The sequence below is a fragment of the Pogona vitticeps genome, chromosome 3 (assembly GCF_051106095.1).
Source record: "Pogona vitticeps strain Pit_001003342236 chromosome 3, PviZW2.1, whole genome shotgun sequence".
Classification (NCBI taxonomy): Eukaryota; Metazoa; Chordata; class Lepidosauria; order Squamata; family Agamidae; genus Pogona; species Pogona vitticeps.
Window position 1 is genome coordinate 79571047 of NC_135785.1, and position 21342 is coordinate 79592388.

The window sequence follows — 21342 nt, forward strand, 5'->3', positions numbered from 1 at the left end:
GACTGGCCTGCTTGTGGAAGGGGGGTCTGGAGTTCTGGGAGCAGTGACAGAGAAAGTTCTCTCCTGTGTAGCCACCGAAGGCTCCCTAAGGGTGAGATCCAAACGCCTGGAGTTTCTTCTTGTATTACACCAAGCGTGCCCTGCCAGAAGGGTCTCCCATTCTCCTGATGGTTTCACTTCCTGCAACCTCTCACAGTGGTGCGCCTATACTAGGATCAGCCAATAGGGAAGTGAGTGAAACTAACATTGAGTTGGAAAGTGACCACGGAGACAGTGTGTCAGTTACACTCTGATGAACAACAAAGAAAAAAAAGTCACTCCGAAACCTCCAGAGAGATTTTCATCTCTCTCTTGCATTGGATCCACAGAAACCCTTGCAGTGCTAAGAAAGCTCCCAGAAGAACTGGAATGCTGGACTTATCCAACAATGTATTCACACACACACACATCCTATAGAGCCCCAACTGCCAAAGGGTTTTACCTGAGAGTAAATATGCATAAGATTGAATGGCCCATCTGTCCAGACGAAGGACCCGTGTCAAGTCCTGAGCACCAGCTAGCCAAATTGTGGTGCCCCCCCCCTTGCAGTTTCTCTTTAAAGCTAAAGACATGGGATTGTGCCACCTTTTTTTAAAGCCAAACTATCCTTCCAGGAATGTGATTTGGCTTAAAACCAAGGCACATACTCTTCAAGTGCCTTGTTTTGAAGTTAGAGTACAAGATCATTTCTCGACAGGGCAGCAACGGAATTGCAAAAATAAACAAGAGAGGCTGCAGGTGCATTGAACTAGATGTAGACTGAACACAACATCCATGGCCTCTCTTTCCATTTTGTTCATGTTAAGTGCAGGAAAAAGTCTCTGCTGAGATGATTGTTTAAATTTCTGTAGCTGACATTTATGTTCTTTTCACTGCAAGATTTCTGTCTGCTTCCCATGTGTGAGAAAGCTTGAAATCCTGTGTTTGATTTTGGGGTCAAAACCAGGGCCGCTTCGCATTATCTCCAAAATAGTGCTACTATCTCAATTTCCTTGTGTACACAACTGAATGACAGTAATGTTCCATGATGTACCATTATAGCATCATTTGGGAACCTATTACACCATTGTAATCAATTATGTTTTTTTTTGTTCCATGTGTTAAAAACAAAATAAATGTGTTGGCCCTTTTCTTCAACAAAATAGTACTTAGTCCCATTTAAATGTCTATTCTATTGCCAGTCTCAGCCAGAAAGTAGATTCATGGAAGCTATTGCTGAATGGCAAGTGAGCCTTATGTAAATCATTGTATCAATGAGTCTACTCTAATTGGAACTTCCAAGAAAATATTGACCAATGTCTTTAGCATCAGAAGAGCAGGAAAAAAAGTCCATTAATCATGATATTGCTGTGATTTAAGTGGATTAAAAATGCTCTGAGTATAACTTTTTAAAAATCTAGTTGGCCAAGAGTGGTTTGTTTTATTTCTAAGATATCCAGAAGGAAGAAGCACTTTTAAAGCATAGAGTAGTAGGGAATGAGGAATATTACTGGTGCACTCACAAGTGAAGTAGCACAATTGTTTCTTCCTTATCACAAAAAAACAAAAATTTCAGGGTCTGAAATTGCTTTACTATAGACTACCAATGTGATGTCCTTTGAACAGCAAACTAATAGAACCAATAAAACAGTGCACATAGTGCCACCTGCTGGATACCTTGATGCATTGCAATAGGACCTTGGAACACGAAACCCAAGAGATGCTGATGTTTTTTAGTAAGTGCATTTTTAAAATGGATTTTAAAAAAATTCTTTGCTAGCTTGATTGCTGTATATCTGTTTGGAAGTGAGTTTACTATCCAACCTTCAAGCAACCTAAGCCTACTAGTTAATGGTGTTTGCTTGATCTCACTGCTTTTACCCAATGTCCACTACCTAGCATATTCTCTTTGCTGTAGAGATAAAGACATAAGACATAAGACATAAGAAATTTATTTGTCATTGCGCTCACAAGTGGGTGCAACGAAATGAGGTGTTCTTCCCCAAGGTAAAACTGGGCAACACTACAAAAAAAAGTTAAAATATACACAACTTTCACTATCCAAATCTAGATACCCCGTTTTCTCTCAGCAATTAAAATTCCACCAAAAACCTATGGCCCCGCATTTAAACTCAATACTGCACTTGGGTAAAAACTATTCTTGAATCTGCTTGTCCTTGCTTTCAATACCCTGAATCTCCTTCCTGATGGTAATAGTTTAAAGAGCTGATATCCCAGATGAGAGGAGTCTTTCAGTATGTTAGATATCTTCCTCTTACATCTGTTCTTATACAATTCTTCCAAAGAGGGGAGTGAACATCCAATGATGTTTTGGGCCGTCTTGATCACCCCTTGAGCTAAATATCTATTCTTTACAAGAATAGATCCTGAGAAAAAGATAGGGCTATATTTCCTTTTCTTTTCCATTTTCTTTTCCCTTTCCTTTCCTTTCCTCTTCTCTTCTCTTCTTTTCTGTCCAGGCAAAGATTCAAGAACTTATGAAGGATTCAGGTTTATGAAAGCAAGATATCTGACAGGCAGAGCTTTTTTTGGGACAGCGAAGTATGTGATGGGGGAGGGTATTCACAACCTCCGTGTTCTGACATAGGCAGGTTGTATGCCCATGGGTGAGAATTTCCTTTCAGTTTTTTTTAATATGAGATGAACTGAAACGGTACCAAGGTGTCCATCAATCCAGGCCCAGGGGTTTGAATGGTGTCACTTCTAAGAGGTCTGGATCTGATTCCTTGTCTATCCAGTCCCTTTCATGCAGAATTCAGGTTGCCACTTCATATTTTTGAGAAGCTGTTCCACGTGTGATATCTACAGGGCAGGCAGATGCCACTCGCTCCTCTCTATCCACTCTGGGAATAGCAATCCCCACTGAATCTGGTCCACGAAAACTGGAGGAGTATTTTAATCAATTCACTTAAAAAACCCCAAAAGGAGCCAAGACGGGACCAAGAATTTCAGGATTTTCCCATTCCAGACAAGGAGCTTCTGCTTTTAGACCATCTGGTACTGCTTTGTTTCTTGTGATCCGTGGATATTGATGCAGGAGGTGCTTATCCATCTTCCTTAAACTTTCAGGAAAGTAGTAGGTCAGAATATAATAAGGGTTTTTTTGTTGTTGTTGTTACTCTTAGTATTCCAGGGCCGGGGCCAAAAGTACTTCCCACTGCTCCAGTATACCCCACTGTCCAAGGTATTGCTGAAACCCCAACCATCACCAGGAACACTGTTGCCAACCTGGATTGGAAACTGGGGACTGTCCCTGTACCAGCTGCTATGATGCTGCAGAAGGAAGAGACCAGAATAGCACCAGTGGTTTTTCCAGCTGCAGCAGTGATCCCAGGTGCACACTCGGGCCACTAGTCAAGGAATCCCAGAGCAATGAGCCTTGTTATTACTGCAGGTGTAATGGTGAAGATTTGAAATGTTGTATGTATGCTGTTAAAAATGACGAAGGGGGTATTGAAAAAGCAACTTTTGAAAACAAAAGTGTATTCAAGGTGCAGCTAGGAATGATGTTTTGGTTTCAACTTGCAAATATAGATTGATGTGTGTCTGATCATTGGCACTCTTCATAGTTTCAGTGCCATTGTATTACAATATCCAAGGCTTTATAGGAATTTAGGTTTTCAGCAAAAACAAGACCTGGAGCTGACTGCGGCTCTGATCATCAGCTTCTCATAGCAATTGGGAGGAAAGCGATGACAAACCTTGACAGCATCTTAAAAAGCAGAGACATCACCTTGCCAACAAAAGTCCGAATAGTTAAAGCTATGGTTTTTCCTGTAGTGATGTATGGAAGTGAGAGCTGGACCATAAAGAAAGCTGACCGCCAAAGAATTGATGCCTTTGAATTGTGGTGTTGGAGGAGGCTTTTGAGAGTCCCCTGGACTGCAAGGAGAACAAACCTATCAACTCTAAAGGAAATCAACCCTGAGTGCTCACTGGAAGGACAGATCCTGAAGCTGAGGCTCCAGTACTTTGGCCATCTCATGAGAAGAGAGGACTCCCTGGAAAAGACCTTGATGTTGGGAAAGTGTGAGGGCAAGAGGAGAAGGCGATGACAGAGGATGACATGGCTAGACAGTGTCTGCGAAGCGACCAACATGAATTTGACACAACTACGGGAGGCAGTGGAAGATAGGAGGGCCTGGCATGCTCTGGTCCAAGGGGTCACGAAGAGTCGGACACGACTAAACGACAACGACAACGACGAGGTTTTCAAATCTTTGATGCTATGGGAGTATCCTTGTGTAAGTTCTGCAAAATCTGTTAGTCAAAACAAAATCCATTATCAGTACAGTATAATGACAGCATGCTGTAGATTTTAGCACTTTAGAGTTATGCAACAACAATACAATTTCCCATTCAAAAAAGGATTCTTAGATTTTTAAGCATTTGGCTTTACACAACCTGCAGACAATGTTTGTTTACAGTTAGAAGGAAAGGAAAGCAATACGCTTCGAGGCTAAGAACGTTATTTTCTTTAATATATCCTTGCTTTTAAAATCTTTTGTTATTTTAAATATGCTTTTAAAGTACAACTAAATATATTTAGTTATAATGTCTTTACTTTTTACTGAAGTGTTAAAGGATGTAGTCTCTGCTATAAGCTCCTGCATTTTTAGAATGTAACTTAAAACATTATTTTTGATATGTTCTTATACTTTAGCTCTTATAATTTGAATTGAGTTCTGGCTCAAGTTACTTGCCTACAGTCTAAGTTTGATTTTCATGTATTTTTAAGCATTTGTGTCTACATTTTTTACTCACAATTGTAAGACTGTTTTCAATACATTTTAACTTGAAGTATTTTGTATATATGGAACATAGAAGCAATGTAAATAAATAAACTTGTCAAATTAGACAAGCTGATGTTGCCTGGAATTATTGCAACAGTGAAAAGATTTATGTCTTGAGATGTAGATGAATTTTGATATGATTTTCTGTGATTGGTTTCATTCTGGATGTTAACCTGTTGTACAGGTAGGAAAAACACAGGCTTCTGGTTTTTCCCTGGAGATCTATGAAATTTTGTAGGATTCTTAGGGGAAGTTCAAATATAAGCTGACCTAACCTGACATATTGGCCCTTGCTCCTCAAGGCCTCCAATTTTGGCACTTTGTGGCAGTGGCCATTGAGAGAAGACAGAAACCCTCTTACCCCAGCTCTGTCAACTGGAAGTTCAGAGTGGACTGAAACTGAGGCAGAGCCAGTGGGGTTCACTGGCCCCTTGGTTGCTGATTCTGTAGTTGAGACTGTTCTGGAATTAGTTAATTCGTGGCTCCCAGTTAATTCTCCTTTTTGCTTAAGGCGCTGTGTGTGCATCTGGAAATGGAGGAGGGCCCACCGTTGCTTATACAGTACACATTTTTCACAGTTCCCAGGCAAAATAGTATTTAGAGAAAGTTTTTAACTGGATTCTACCAGCTAAAAACACATGCATGGCCTTTGGCACCCATAGGAGTTAGTAGTTTGGCATCTTTTTGGAGGCAGCTATTCAAGTTTTGTTTTGTTTTGTTTTAAGAGCTCTTAGTTTTACCCTTACATTCAGTCTAATACCCAGAGAAACATAGGGCAATAGAATTATACAGTTGATTGTGAAGCCTATGTCAAAAGCAAATCTTACTTCCAAAGGTTTGAGTACTTCATATTTACCAATCTATTTAATACATAATATATATATTCAATAAAACCCAAATTTTCACCTTACAGGGAGCTGTGCTGCCTGTTCTTTTAGTCTCCAATCCCTAAAATGGCCAACACACATTTAGACCTTACCTTTTGACAGTGAAATGGAACCGCTATGTTCCAAAGCAGCATATTTCCCTCTTACTTGCCACTGATGTGAAACAGAATTGAGTATGTCAGTTTGTGGGTTTGTACAATATTTAGGGCAGAATCCTACTGGCCTATACAAAAAGGGATAACATGCAAACAATTCTTACTATCCCTGATTATTGGCAGGCAATCCATCATTCTTCCCTTTGTCTGCCAGGAGAGCAAACGATAGCACAAGAGACAGCAAGCGAAAGAGGAAAACCACTTGCACAACTGCTGTCGTTACAAAAGTAGTTTTGCCAAACTGGATTTTATGTATAAAACTTTCCATGTTAAATGATGTCATGTTTTGCATGATATTGAAAAAAACACATATCATGCAGTTGCAATATAATGAGAGAGAGCACAAAGCCAAGACTTGTATTGCAAAAGGCCAAGAGAAGCTGGCGGAATTATGGTGGAGATGAACAGTAAATGTTGTATTCCTGCAGAATCGCCCTGACACCTGTGGCATAGACATGAGGATGCCCTTCCCCAATCTGGGATCAGAAGGTGGCTGGTCTAGAAGACATACCTTGTCAATCTCAGTAGGGTGGTGGTCACTACCACAACTGAGGGCAGTGAAGTTAATTGAAGAGCTCCAGGAAATATAATGTGGCATAGATGTAATAGCTCTGTATACTGACAGGGGGAACTGACAGGAGTCTAGGAGGAACAACCATCAGGTTGTCAGCATTGCCTTCCAGCATCTTCTTTCTGTGGAAGATGCTTAATGGTAGGTTCGGCCCTGTTTGTACACTGAAATATAATCTTTGGCTATAAATCATAATAATAACACAGAGTCAGTTTCCCACTTATATACCTTGGAGCATAACAATGACATTTGAGGGCTTTTAAAAAACAAAACAAGGGATATACCTTTCTGAAAAGCTTGTTGAGAACAGGTCTATAGGTATTTCCCAACTGAAGACACTGAAGTGCATTGAACTTCTGCAGGGCTGGCCGAAGGTATTTTCTTGCTTAAGGCAAAGGCACAAATGATGCCTTCTACTCATCCAAGTCAAAGCAGCTAGTATTCAAAGCCAGCCACTTTATTTTTGCACGTGAGGGAGAGAAAGCCCAGAAACGCATTTTCTCATCCATGTCAATAAAAACATACTAATAACATAATAAATAAATAACAATCCACTGACAAATCTGCGTGGCACCCAAAATCTGCTGGCTGTGGTTCACTCTACCTATTGGTAGAGCTGGCCCTCAACCCACAAGCCTAATACACTTCCAAGAGTAGGCCTTCAAATATTTTCCAGCTGAAGAGAAGACGTTGTTGGTGAGAAGTGTTCATCTGATTGGGTAGCAAGACATGTGGCCAAGATAAGTGCTTTTCCAGGTCCCCTCAGGACAGATTTGTTCGCATTTCAAATCACTTTCTCACTTCTAATGAGAGAACAGAACATGCAATTTCCCCCACCCTCTTAAGATGTATGCCACTGTTCTTTTTTGTAACCCAAACGAAGAAATAGTGTGTCCTCATTTTAATTAGACTGATGTGCTTGGCTGCAAGCCATTAGTGTTCCCAATAGGTTCCTCTCTAATTCTCACTGATAAACTATAGCAGGAGCTTCAGCCAGAAATTGCCAATAAATAGGGAGCTGGTTTGCAGGATCCATTGATTCTCACTTGCTGAATGAATGGGGAGAGACACTTTGTTAGTGTTCTTGAATCTGCCAGCAAAATAATAACAAAATTAATGAGCCACCTTTTGAAAAGAAGGTGGCACGCAGAGACTTCTAGTTGCCCAGGGCAGACTCCACTGCCAACTCTTGCATGAGCTGCATTAACAGATGGGGAGGTCTTGAGATGTTCCCAAGGGATCAGGCCCTTTTGCTCTACTTTTGGTGCCATCTGGTCCACAGACAGAATTGAGAGTTTGGAAGTAATGTACTACAGATAGAAGATACTTGTAATTGCCTTACCCATAACAACGATACCATGGTCACACTGTGATAGCAATTTAATGAGGGGTAGCTTCATTAAATTGTATGGCATAGCTGCAGTTTTTAGTAGGGCCCAAAAATTCAATTTCAGGACTATCCAAAACCCAGCAGCAATTCTGGAGTTATATAACCCCAAAAAGTAAAAATTTCCAAGCTATATTTTAGTTACTTTACCAAGTATATGTTTTTTTAACCTCAGTGAAGGATGGAGGAAGAATACTACATGGTGCAAGTGCCAGCTTTTGTTCTGCTGTTGGTACTGACACAATGATGAAAACCATGGGAGAATTGTGTGTTTTGTACCTCAGTCTATCAGCTTGCAGCATTTGGATTTTGTTTCGATTAATGATAAAGGAACCCTTGCGGTTACCTTTTTAAAAAACAAGAAAGTAAAGTATTAGGTTCTTTTAAAAGAATGCAATTATAATCATAGCAACTGGAAGGGCCTTTCAATGCTAACAGGAACAAATTACTCATAGAAAGGTACTTTCTGAGAGAAGCTAGGTATATGCACCAGCATTGTGTGGTAGCTTTCTTAACAATGTGCCATTTTCCTTTCCTTTTACCTTTTCACCATTTTCTATGTTAATCACACATTTTTTTGGTAAAGAAGAAGAAAACTCAAACAAATCCAGGCTTCAATTCTTAAAATTACATGAACTTTACAATAACAATGCCAATGTAGTTGCTGGAGAGTGCATGGTCTTCCAGGTGAGTTGGTACAGGTATTTGTTTTATTTTACTTTTTGTTTTATTTTAGTATTTAGTGTGCAATCGAGCACAAAATGTGCAGTTGGAAAAAAGATTGTGCAGTTGGAAACCGATAGAGATTAAAGTAGGCAAAATGGAACAACTTTTATACTGAGACATCAGAGTTTGTCTATCTGTTTCCCGATGCACAATTCCACCCTCCTCCCATTGAAAATGTTGTGTCCAACTGCATGCTAACCTCCTCCTCCCATGTACCCAACCATCCCACTGCCCACTGTCCCCTCTCTCCCTCTGCTGCAGGCAGGTGAAATAGCTGTCAGTAGGTGACAATTCTGAGAGCGAGGAGGAGCCATAAGACAGCTTGTCCAATGGAAGGACCCCCACGGTCCTGCCTCCAGACAACTACCATATTTTCCATGGATAAGATGACACTTTTGTCTAAAATCTTTAGACTAAAAATTGAGGGTCATCTTATACACGGAAGTAAGCTGAGGAGAGAACAAAACTGAGTGGAGGGGAAAGCAGGGTTCAAAGCAATCCTGCAGCCCTTTGATCCCTGCTTTCTCCCTCTACTTGCTAAGCCCCATGTGAGGCTTAGCAAGTGGAGGAGGAAAGGGATCAAAGCAATACTGCAGCTGCACGAGGAGGAAAGGGATCAAAGCAATCGTGCAGCCATGGGATTGCTTTGATCCCTTTCCCCTGCCTGTTTCTAAGCCCCACTGAGATGTCTTAGTTTTGAGTTAGAAAAGTAGGAGGCATATTATACATGGAGGCATCTTATACACGGAAAAATACAGTACGTGGAAGAGGCTCCTGCATCATGAAAAACTGTGGAATGAAAGGAATTTCAAGAGGTGTTCCTTGTCATGAAGATTTTGTTCTCCACAAAACTATTAAAAATGCAAGCAGCATCTGGCCACCTTATTGATAACAAATTATAAAACATTATAAGCTGACTGTGTCAGGCCTTTCTTCTGACTGACAATGGCTTTTTTCCTAGGCCAACATGGAGATCTCTGGCATTTTCCAAATGGTCTCCCCTCCAAGTTCTCACCAAGCTTGGCCATGTTTAACTTCCAAAATCAAATATGATCAGATGAGTTCAAGATGGTAGCATATCTGTGTTGTGGGATTTACAAATCAATTTCTATGTATTTTCCTTGACCAACCATTGTAGTTTTTTTTTTCATAATCTTTCACTGAATTATATGCCATCTTTCATTATCTTTGGACGATTCTGTTATTGTTGTTGTTTAGTCGTTAAGTCGTGTCTGACTCTTCATGACTCCATGGACCAGAACACGCCAGGCCCTCCTGTCTTCCACTGCCTCCTGGAGTTTGGTCAAATTCAGGTTGGTAGCTTCGATGACACTGTCCAGCCATCTCGTCCTCTGCCATTCCCTTCCTCTCTTGCCTTCACACTTTCCCAACATCAGGGTCTTTTCCAGGGAGTCTTTTCCTCTCATGAGATGACCAAAGTATTGGAGCCTCAGCTTCAAGATCTGTCCTTCCAGTGAGCACTCAGGGCTGATTTCCTTTAGAATGGATTGATTTGTTCCCCTTGCAGTCCAGGGGACTCTCGAGAGTCTCCTCCAGCACCAGAATTCAAAGCATAAATTCTTTAGTGGTCAGCCTTCTTCATGGTCCAGCTCTCACTTCCATACATTGCTACTGGAAAAAAGTATAGCTTTGACTATGCTGACTTTTGTTGACAAGGTGATGTCTCTGCATTTTAAGATACTGTCTAGGTTTGACCTTTCTAGAGACATTTAAAGGTACAAAAACCCCCACAAATAAAATATTGTTTAACAATGTGTGCAGATGTTTAACCACGTTTGTACACACATGCTTACACAGAGAATTGTGAAATTTTTTAATTAACCATTAATATCACGTACATCTGAAAAACAGAAGGGGAAGAGTAAGAGAAATCTATGTTTTTGTGCAATTATTTTAGCACATAGTGGCACAAATCTAAGGGCAGGAAGGAAAAAGTGGTCACAGAGATATAACACTGGGATTTCTGGAAAGAAGATGCGAAACAACAGAAAAAGTTGAAGCAGAAGGAAATAGCTCACCAAATGTTTGGTTAGTTTCTACCCATGTTCAGTTAATACAGAGATTTTTACTAATTGTAATTAATATTTCTGTGCCCAATTCATTCTTTTGAAACCATTTGAACAAAAAAATTTAACCATTTCTGAAACCTTTTAGTACCTGCTTTGGGAGAACAACGTTGGCAAATAAGAAACATATTCTAGTTTGGCTTGCATTTTCCTGTTCTTCCTTCCATGTCGCATAGTTCATTTAGAAAAACTGTCTATAATTGAGTTGTTTCATGAAATGAGCATCTGGTCAATGGGTGAACATCACCTACAGAACTTTTTAGGACAAAATGTAGTTTGCTCCACAAGAGGGCTCCATGGTACAATCATTTCCAAAGGACATGCTAAGGTGGTATCTTTATTAGGCCAACCAAAAAGGCACAAAAGTGTGCACAAGCACACACAACTGTGTAAAAGAGAACACTCTCTTCAGCAGGCAGATGTGAAAGAGTAGGTAGGATGGGAGAGAGAAAAGGAGGAAGCTGTATCTTTGGTCCTTGTTACAAGAAGGAATGCAGGAGGGTGGCTGCAGATAAATGGCTGGGTCTCCTCAGTGTTAGGCATCGCCTGATATAGCCCATAGACCCACTCACAGCTGGCAAGTTAGAAACCTTTGACCTTCCATCTTAAATACTGTGAACTCAAACAATAACAACAACTTTCATATAGATACATATATTTTGTCCCACTTGAGGCTCATTTTAATAAGCTTTTATGATAAATGCCATAGGTTTACATTATAGGTTTTTATTTTGACTGTAAACACAATCATAGGCTTATAAAAATGTCACAGACTGACCTGGAACAGAGAAAATAAGGTAGAAAAGTCATTCAAATTTGACCAAGCACATGAACTTTCTCTGTGGGGCAGTGATAGTACAACTCATAGAAAATGTCTAGGCAACAGACGCACTATATTCTTAATATAGTCTAGTTCAAATGCTCTAGTTCTGCATTCTGTCTGTACATGCAACCCCTCTGTACAATTGCCCTCTGGACAATTTGTACATGCAATTGCCCTCTGGACAATTTGTTTCAGCCTCTTAAGAATGGTCTGTGATTGAAGATTTTGGCTGAGAAAGATTGGAATTGCTGGAGAGGCAGGAGCTGCTGTTCCCCTGGAGGATGAGAAGGCCTTTGCCACTTTGGTTTAGGTAGTCGAATTTCCAATATATTTGTGCGGAAGGGGCACTAGAATGGAGAATCTACACAGTAATCTTCTTATGTATTTGCATTTGCATTTTATTTTAGGGCTTTAAAGATTATATACCTGGAGCTGCTTCTTTTATGTTGTGGATCTCCTACCTTGGTCAAGAATCGCATTCATGAAAATTTAATTCAAATCACCTTTTAGTGATTTAGTGTTACTTTCATCTCCACATAGTCAAATCAATACACATGTAAAATGATCCTTTAAGAACTAACCCAACACCAAGATTACTACTAATTTAGTACAGATCCTCAAATTTACAGCACATTAAAAAGGTCCCCCATTTAGCTCAAAGAAATTATACCCTTACATTAAAATGCATACATTATGACATAAATGGAAGATATAAATGCCTAGACATAATTATATTTCACCTTGTTCTGGTTACCAGGGTATATTAAATGTAACCGAAAATCTCATTGAATAAATGAGGGATCCATTAAGCAGACGTAACCACCTGTATGAAGAATTTGCCTGCCACTGAAATTAGCTGGATCCACAAACTGTGTAGGAATTTGTAAGAAACCCTCATGAAACAATTTAATTAGTGTAATTAATCCCAACCAGAAGTTAATCACAGAGAACATAAAGTGTGGTATTCCCTCTGACTCGTGTGGTTGTATAATCCATAGGTTTCATTTAAAATCCATCAAAGATAAGCAAGAAAAAAAAACACCCCTTAAAATCAGGCAGTGTTCTTCTCATTTTCTTTTAAGCTCCTGAAGGTGAAATTTTGGGCACTGTCTGGCAACACATGCCCTTTACCACATGCTAGGGCTAAGAAACCAAGATGTGTTGCTGCTGGAGATGAAGGACAAGATGAATGTGCAGAGATGAGCCGGGCTGGCAACTGACGTTTGTTTCAGCACTGGCATGTGGGCACTGTCTTCCATTACACTTGAGGGCAACAGTCTATATACCTATTGGAGGGCACAGGATCAAGACATACAACATGCACAACTCTGTTCTCTGACACAGAAAGAGCCAGGAGCCAGGGAGAATGACTAGAACTGCCCACTGTGCCGCTCCCTCACACACACACACCCGTATTTGCTGCCTAAAGCAGCCGACTCGGTTTGCACCTATAGCAGGGATTCCTCCCTCACACACAGTTGAGTTGCTGCTCTTCCACTTCTCAAATAGTATTGCTTGACGAGAAAAGACCTTTTGGTGTGGTGGATGGGGAATAGTCACAGATGATGAGCTTAAAATCATGTTTAAGATCAAAGAGAAATAAAGCAATGTATTATTAGGATATTTGATTTATGAAGTTTTAGAACTTGCGATTTTGTATAAATAATTCAAGATACACACTATGATCTAGTAGGTAGAGTGATGGGTTTGAATCTCGTCAGCTATGGAAGTTCACTGGGGGAGTGGAACTGGTAAAACCACCCCTTAAATACATTGAAAGCCCCATTAGGGTCCCTGTAAGTTGGTTCTGGCTTGACAGCAAAATAATAAAATAAACATTTCAAGCCACTGTCAGTCAGTTCAGACAGAGAATGGCTGGCTTAGGGTTACTCTCATAACGAACATTAAGCATCTTTTGTAAGGGCACTGATAAGTGATGATACTCCTGATTCTCTCACTCTCACTTTTGATATGTAAGTATATTTATGCCAAATCTTCTTGCCAAAAAAAAAACAAAAAACCGATAATCTGATAAAACTAGGGAAGTGGAAATTGTCCATGAAGCATGATTACCCTAGCACGTATAATCCTATAATAAGGATCTTAAGATGCCACTAAGCACATGATGTGGTTAAATTAAGAAAGGTGGGCGGAAGATGGGCTCCAGGCTGTATGCAAGGAAGTACTATTGTAAAACACGGAGTGGAGCAACTGCATGCTTTCACTGTGTGCTTATAACAATATTGTAACATATGGAAATGCTGGGATAAATGACAACCAACACCCATATTGCCAGTGTTCATGGTTAAGGGATCCTCAGGGCACATATACTGTCGCCTGCTCATTCGTCTCTTGCAGGAAAACACTGTAGCCTGGGAGGCAACTAGTCTGCCTGACATGTCCCTGAAAGGCACGTTCTGGATGCCTGTTGGCCTTCTGACCTGCGGCAAATCGTTGCAGTAAATCTGTGTTGCTGCCCCCTTTGGGCTGGCTTTGGCTCTCAGAGTGAGAGCCTATTCCTTATTCCCCCTGACATGCTGCTTCTGACAAATCATAAACGGAAAATGAGCTAGGATATCCTTTATCTTTTGTCCCTTCTCTGTCATTTGCCCCCGTTCTTGCCATACTAATAATAAACTGTGTGCCATCAAGTCAATTCTTACTTATTCTAAGTAGTCAGTACTCAGAAATGGTTTGCCACTCCCTTCTTCTGGGGCCACTCTGGGACCTGTGAAGCTTATTCAAGGCCACACAGGCGGACTCTTCCGGGATGCACAGATGCCTAAACTCCAGCCAGCCGTACTACTAACCCGGAAAGACTATTGCAGTTTTACTTCTGGCTCCCTGCTCCCTGTCGTCTTTCTCAGTTCCCTTCTTCAGTAATTTGTCCTGCAATGTACTAGCTCTATTAGTCCTTCATGGATACCTTGCTGCCTCCAAGAGGTTTCTAGTGTAACCTACATTGAGCTGCTATGTATTTGGTAACATGTCTGCGTTAGAATGATTAGAAGGCCAACAGCTTGGAATAGAACAGGGAAGACTATGATGAAGATGATGACTATGTTGATGACACCTAATATCAAGTAAACTCCCCCCCGCTAATTGTCCTCTCAAATAGTTTCTTCCAGAACATAGAAAATGAGGTTTCCGTAAAATATGACCTGAGCATATATGGTAATATTAATATGTATTTCATGGAAGGCATTATTGGAGTAAAGAAGTAAGTTGCAGATGAAGCTTAGCTGTAGCTTTTGGTTCAACATGGCAGGAAGCTGCAAGGCAGGTTAGGTTTGAGGTGGGCATTTTTTTTTCAAGGCTGGAGGGTTGCATTAAACTCCCATAAACCACCAGAGAAGGGGCACCCAGTGCTAATGACCGGCTGCTGAGGCTACTGTGGCTGAACTGTGGTGATATGCATACAATTTGCCTGTTGCTGTACCTGCTGTTGACACTCAGTAGCAACTGCTGTGACTGAGAATGGAGGACAGTGCTAATGCTTCCCCCTCCAAGATAGAGGCCTACAAGATTGCTGGGAAGAAGAGAAAACCTGGTGTAATCTTGCCTGTTGAAGAGATCTGGAGATCTCAAAAACTCAAATATACATTTGCTTTTTGGTTAGCCTAATGGATTTTAGAATTTTTTTTGTATGTCCCATGAAGCTATCTTTGCTTTTTATTTATTTATTTTTTTGCTTCTCACGAGATTATTTTTCTCCCCTCTTTTTCTTTTCTTCTTCCATCTCCTTGGTCTTTTGCTTCACTTCACTTTTCCCTTCCTCTCTTTCACTCCTTTTGCTATTTTTGCTTCCCTTCAGGTTATAATCTTATCAATACCCCTTAAAAATGAATCCAAAGGGGTGCCCTGAACAGACATATATGTAAACTGTCTAAGTTGCAGCTTTCTGTAAGCAGAGCAATTTGCCTGAAGATACTTGATTTAGAATGAATTGGGTCCAAACTTAAAGTAGACTCGATGAAAACATTGCATAGAGCTGAAATGAATTCTGGTTGCAAAGCTGAAATTTAAACAAATTGATAGAACAGCATCACCAGGGAGTGGCGCTTGCAACTCAATTTGAATTCTTCAAATAAGTCTTGATTCAGGTCACAACGTTAACTCCGCAAACTCATTCTACACACAAAAAAGCACACATTATAAAGCTGATTATATATGAAAAGAATACCACATCAGTAACTAGCTTTGCATTTTCTGTGTTAAATTTTAGAACTGTTATTGGCTCACAAAGTCTGTGCCTGATAACATGGAGTCAGCTGTGTCTGTTTAGATAAGGAAAAAATGAATTTAAAAAATGGCAAAATAAAAGCTGTTTTCACTAGCAATCAGACCGAGGAACACATAATTCTAACAAACCAAATATTGCCATCAAAGCAAGACATCATATTTTTAAGTTGGCAAAGTGATGAAGGTCCCCAAAGATATAAAAACTGCTTCAGAAAGTAGGAGTTACATGTAATCAGAACGCTAACTTGAAAATGAGGAGGCAATTAAGAAATGGGGACAAGGCTAGATTTATGATGAACCACCAAAAATATTTAGTACATAGAATGTTTGTCATCTTCCACAAGTAATTCATTTATATTTAGTTAATAAGGCTTTCTGTGTTGCAAAATTAAGCCACATTGCTGTGTTCACCAAAAATATCGTATGCATTTTTGCGTGCACAAAATTAGCTTGTTTTGGGAGTGAAGATGGGGAATATGTTATTTTTAAATTTGGAAATTTACCCCCTTGTGCATTGCTTTACAGGAGGGAGGACAACTGTGGCTCTTCAGATTTATTTGAACTACAAATCTCATACTCCACTACCATGCTAACTAGGGCTAATAGTTGCAGGACAAAAATATCTGGAGGATCACAGTTGCAAACCCACTGCTTCACACTCAAGTTGACTGTGTTCAAATGGGTCAATCTTTAACTCCCAGAGTATCCTCTGATCCCAGATTCAGAAGCAGAGAGATATTTGATGTAACAACAATGTGGCTACAAAAAAGGCAAATGCTATTTTAGGCTGCATTAACACAGTAATAGTCTTCAGATCCTACGAGATACTCATTCCCCTCTATTCAACAGTGGTTAGGCCTCATCTTGAGGACCGTACCCAGTTCTGGACTCTGCACTTCAAGAAGGCGCCTGACAAATTGGAAAAAGTTTAGATGAAGGCAACAAGGATCATGGGCTGGAAACGAAGCCCTATGAGGAAAGACTGAAAGAACTGGGCACGTTTCACCTTGAGGAAAGACGGCTTAGGGGAAATATGATGACACTTTTCAAATGCTTGAAAGGCTATCATACAGAGGAGGGGTGGATCTCTTTTTGATCATCCCAGAGTACAGGACACACAACAATTGGTTCAAGTTACAGGAAACTAGGTTTTGGTTGAATATCAGGAAAAACATCCTAAGTGTTAGAGCAGTACGACGGTGGAACCAATTACCTTGAGAGGGGGTGAGTCCTCCAACACTGGAGGCATTCAAGAGAAATTTAGACAACCACCTGGCAGATATCCTTTGATTCCCTGCACTGAGCAGGAGGTTGGACTTGATGGCCTTAGAGGCCCCTTCCGACCTCATTGCTCTATGGTTCTATGATTCTAAGTTGTATCCTGCAATAACTTTCTGCCACCTCCCAGTACGGTATCTGCACCCCAAGGAAGCAGCAGCTGGTGACTCCACTTCCCTGGAGTTGGTGAATCCACTCCAGCTTTTGGCATGCGCTATCTAGGAACTAGCCAAAGTTCTGGAGCCCCATAATAGGCCCAGCAGCTTTGAAGCGCCTGTAAATTTCAGAGCGGATTCACCATCCTTTTAGGAATTGGAATCACAAGTCTCCGCTGACCTGAAGGAAATGCCTTGCTTTTTCTAATGTAACCCCCTGGCCTCAATGCATTTTTCTTATAATGTTATGGCAACAGTGAACAGGAGACGGCTTCCGTTCTTTACCAGAGCAAAGGAAACCAATCTGTCTCTCAATAGGCAAACTAAACTTTGCTCCCACTTTCCCCTTAGGTTATACAGGAACACATCAGGGCCACAGAGACTGGATGAAGCTTGGATAAGTTGAGCACATCAGTGAAAAATATTTTCCCTTCTACCCAAGACCCCAATATAACAATTCAGTTGATTGTACTGGCAGCCATGATCACAGCAGAGGGAAACTGTGTCCGTCTTATGCTGAGAACTGCTCCTCGTATTATCTGCTGCTTGGGTAACAGCCTATCCTCCATATTACTTTACCCAGGCTTCATGCTCTGGAGAGGACACTCCTCGATACAGAGCACGTTACCATGGTCTCTCGAGACTGAAGGATGCCTAGGATGATTAACTGCTCAGGATGTGCTCCAACTTCAGGAAAGATGTGTCAAAGGGGGTGAAGCAGAGATACCTGTATAGTACTAGAGCAGAAACAGGGCAATTCAAGACGTCAGCACAGCTAGAGATGAAGCTTGAGGAAATCTGCGTCTGGTGAGATACATATTCCTTATCCCTCTATTACATTATCACAGGGATGTTCTCTCTCTTTCTCTTACATAAACTTTATCTATAATAGTTGCAGGACAAGGAGGCATTCCACAGGTTCAGACTTGGCTATCAGTGTGTCTCTAGGCAAAGGAAAAAAAATAGCTTTTGAATTTCTGTTTGTTATGTGCAGCTGTAAATTGCACAGAATAAAGCACCAATAAACCAGACATCTTAAATTCTAGACCGATCTAGCCATAACAGTGTGTTCTTTTAGGAGCCCCCGATCAATAAATCAAATGCCTATGCTACAGAGTCACATTTTACTGGCTGTTCCTCTGTTCCTTGCACATAGCACAGCCTGTTGGGTTTATGTCAGAGAATGCAGCTCTTACTGCTAAAGAAAAATGTTCTTGGTATCTGATACAATACACGGATTCTATTCATAAGCTGCATCTAGGAGACAAAAATAAAGAGGAGAACAAGTAAAGTATATGAGAATACAATGGTGAAAGGTGTCCAGCTGTCGGACAAAAATGTAATATTAATGGGGGAAAGGGATAAGTTTTGAGTAAAAATGGTCAGAACCAGAACCTTTTCCAATTCATATTTAACCTTAATAAAACAAACACTTATGATCAGCTGAGGTTCTGGAATACACAAATGTCAGTGTTGAACCATGCTGGGAGTTCACATTTGTGGTGTGGCACCAGCATATATTGTGTGTACAGGACAATATATTCACATGCACAATGGCTGTTGAAGTTTGAGGCCTTGGGCTGGCAGACTATTTCTGCTCTTTCAAAGTAAAATCAGACACTTTAAATCATGGGTCATTAGAAGATGAAAGCAGACCAGGTTTTCTACAGACGCTGTTCCCCCTTAGCTTTGTATCTGAGCAATCACAATGGAAACAAAGTTTGTGTTAACACCTGATAGCTGTTAGTATCAACACAAAGCAAACTAGATTGGAAATGTTTGAGTGATGACAACAACATATCTTTTAACACTGAAGGAACTGCCACTTCTTTTTAAATTTTTTTATTTAAAATATAACATAAACATAAACATAAAATACATAAACCAAAATACAAATTGACTGTGTTCCCCACCACCATAGTTGGGACCTCTTGCCGTAATCCTCTTCTTCCTCTATCTTTATTTTTCTTCTTCTTTTATTGTCCTCTTCTCCAGAACTGCATTGATTCTTGATTTGGAGCTTTCCCTTTTCCTCTTGTTAACACATATTCCAAAAATCTACCCCATATTTCATAAAAATTATTCTTTTTCAACTCTCCTTTCTTAACGTTTAAATTACAAGTTAGTTTATCATTTATAGCTATATTCCATATTTCATTATACCATTCATTCATTCAAAACTGAGATTTTGATTTCCATTGCTTAGCTATTATTAGTCTAACTGTTGTTAATAAATTGGTAATCAATTCTTTAGTCATCTTATCACATTCCACCTTCTCAAATATTGATAACAAAGCAATCTCAGGCTTAAATTCTATATCTTTTTCCCATATGTCATTTAATTCTTTAAAGATTAGTTTCCAAAATCTTTCTACTTTTTCACATTCCCATCACATATGAAAGTATGTGCCAATTTCCCTCTCACATTTCCAACAGACATTCAAATAACTAGCGTTAATTTTATTTAATTTTTTCAGTGTTAAATACCATCTTAAGCCCAATTTAATTTTTTTCTCTCTTATTCTCACTGGCATAAATCTTAAAGCCCTCATTTTCCACATCTTCCTCCTTTCTTCCTCATTTATTCTTTTTCCAGAGTCTTGTTCCCACACTAACTTCAATCCTTCTTTCTCACTTTCTTCCTCTTCTAAGTCAAGCAGAAATCCATAAATTTTGCTTATTGTACCCTTTACTGAATCAGTCATCTGAATATCTTCATGTTCAGTTGTTAGAATAGCTATAAATTGAATAGCTTGAGTAAGTTAGAATAGCATGTAAATAGCTGGTTGTTAGAAATGGCAGGAACAGCAACTTCTAACAACCAGTTATTTATAGTACCTTACTCAGCCCTCTGTCATGGGTCTTTCTGGAGATTTAGAAGGATGCAGCTAGGTAAGGCAGAAAATTAGCTGTGGTAATCAACAAGTAAGCATTGCAAATACTGGTTGAGGAAGCTGGGAATACTGGGAGTAGGGGGTGGAGGGAGGATCTTCCCCTACCTTCTGCCTAAGGCAGCTGCATCACTTTTTTGGATAAGAGGAATAGCCTATTTCAGAGGAGTGAATCTAACAGTTTATAAATCACAGAAATGTTCATTGTTGTTGTTTAGTTGCTTAGTCATGTCCAACTCTACATGACCCCATGGACCAGAGCATGCCAGGCCCGCCTGTCTTTCACTGCCTCCTGGAGTTGGGTCAAATTCATGTTGGTAGCTTCAATGACACTGTCCACCCATCTCATCCTGTCGTCCCCTTCTCCTCTTGCCGTCACACTTTCCTAACATCAAGGTCTTTTCCAAGGAGTCTTCTCTTCTCATGAGATGGCCAAAGTATTGGAGCCTCAGCTTCAGGATCTGTCCTTCCAGTGAGCACTCATGGTTGATTTCCTTTAGAATAGATTGGTTTGTTCTCCTTGCAGTCCAGGGGACTCTCAAGAGTCTTCTCCAGCACCACAATTCAAAAGCATCAATTCTTCGGTGGTCAGCTTTTTTTATGGTCCAGCTCTCGCTTCCATACCTCACTACAGGAAAAACCATAGCTTTGACCATACTAATATATAAAACTATCAAACATTTGTTGTTGGTCTATGGAACTGTTGTTTGTCTATGGAACTCCTTGCCACAGGATGTGGTGATGGCATCAGACCTAGATGCCTTTAAAAAGGGATTGGACAGATTCCTGGAGGAAAAGTCCATCACAGGTTACAAGCCATGATGGGGATGTATAATCTTCAGGCTTAAAAGGAAGGTTCTTCAAAATGCCAGATGCAGGGGAGGGGTATCAGGAGACAAGTATCAAGTTTTCTCGTGTGCTCCCAGAGGCATCTGGTGGGGCCACTGTGAGATACAAGAAGCTGGACTAGATGGGCCCTTGGCCTGATCCTGCAGGGCCCGTCTTATGTTCTTATGTTCTCATTCATACATACACATACATGGATGTGCAAACCTACATTATAGGCTGAGGTTCGTTGCTATTTTCTTTCAGGAGAGCAATATAAAGGGGGTGGAATTTCAACCCCAAAGGTCACCATATCTCTAAATTCACAGTTCAAAGATTAATTGAATTAATTATTGATTAATCCTAGCCATTTTAGTACCATTGGCATCACCGGGCTCCTTCCATTTCACATAGTAGGGGTGTGTGGGTGGGTGACAGATGTAAGCTGAAAAAGAAGGAGGAGCAGAAAGTTTCCTCATTCAC

The 21342-nt window shown here is 40.3% G+C and overlaps 1 protein-coding gene across 1 annotated transcript in view; it reads left to right on the forward strand.

Annotated features, from left to right (window-relative positions):
- The window catches only part of LOC110079722 (vertebrate ancient opsin), a 45004-nt gene continuing 23662 nt past the window's right edge, over positions 1-21342 (forward strand). Inside the window, exon 1 of the mRNA XM_020795006.3 lies at positions 1-21342. This exon is cut by the window's right edge and continues 7475 nt beyond it. The gene's annotated coding sequence lies outside the window, so the exon portion shown is untranslated.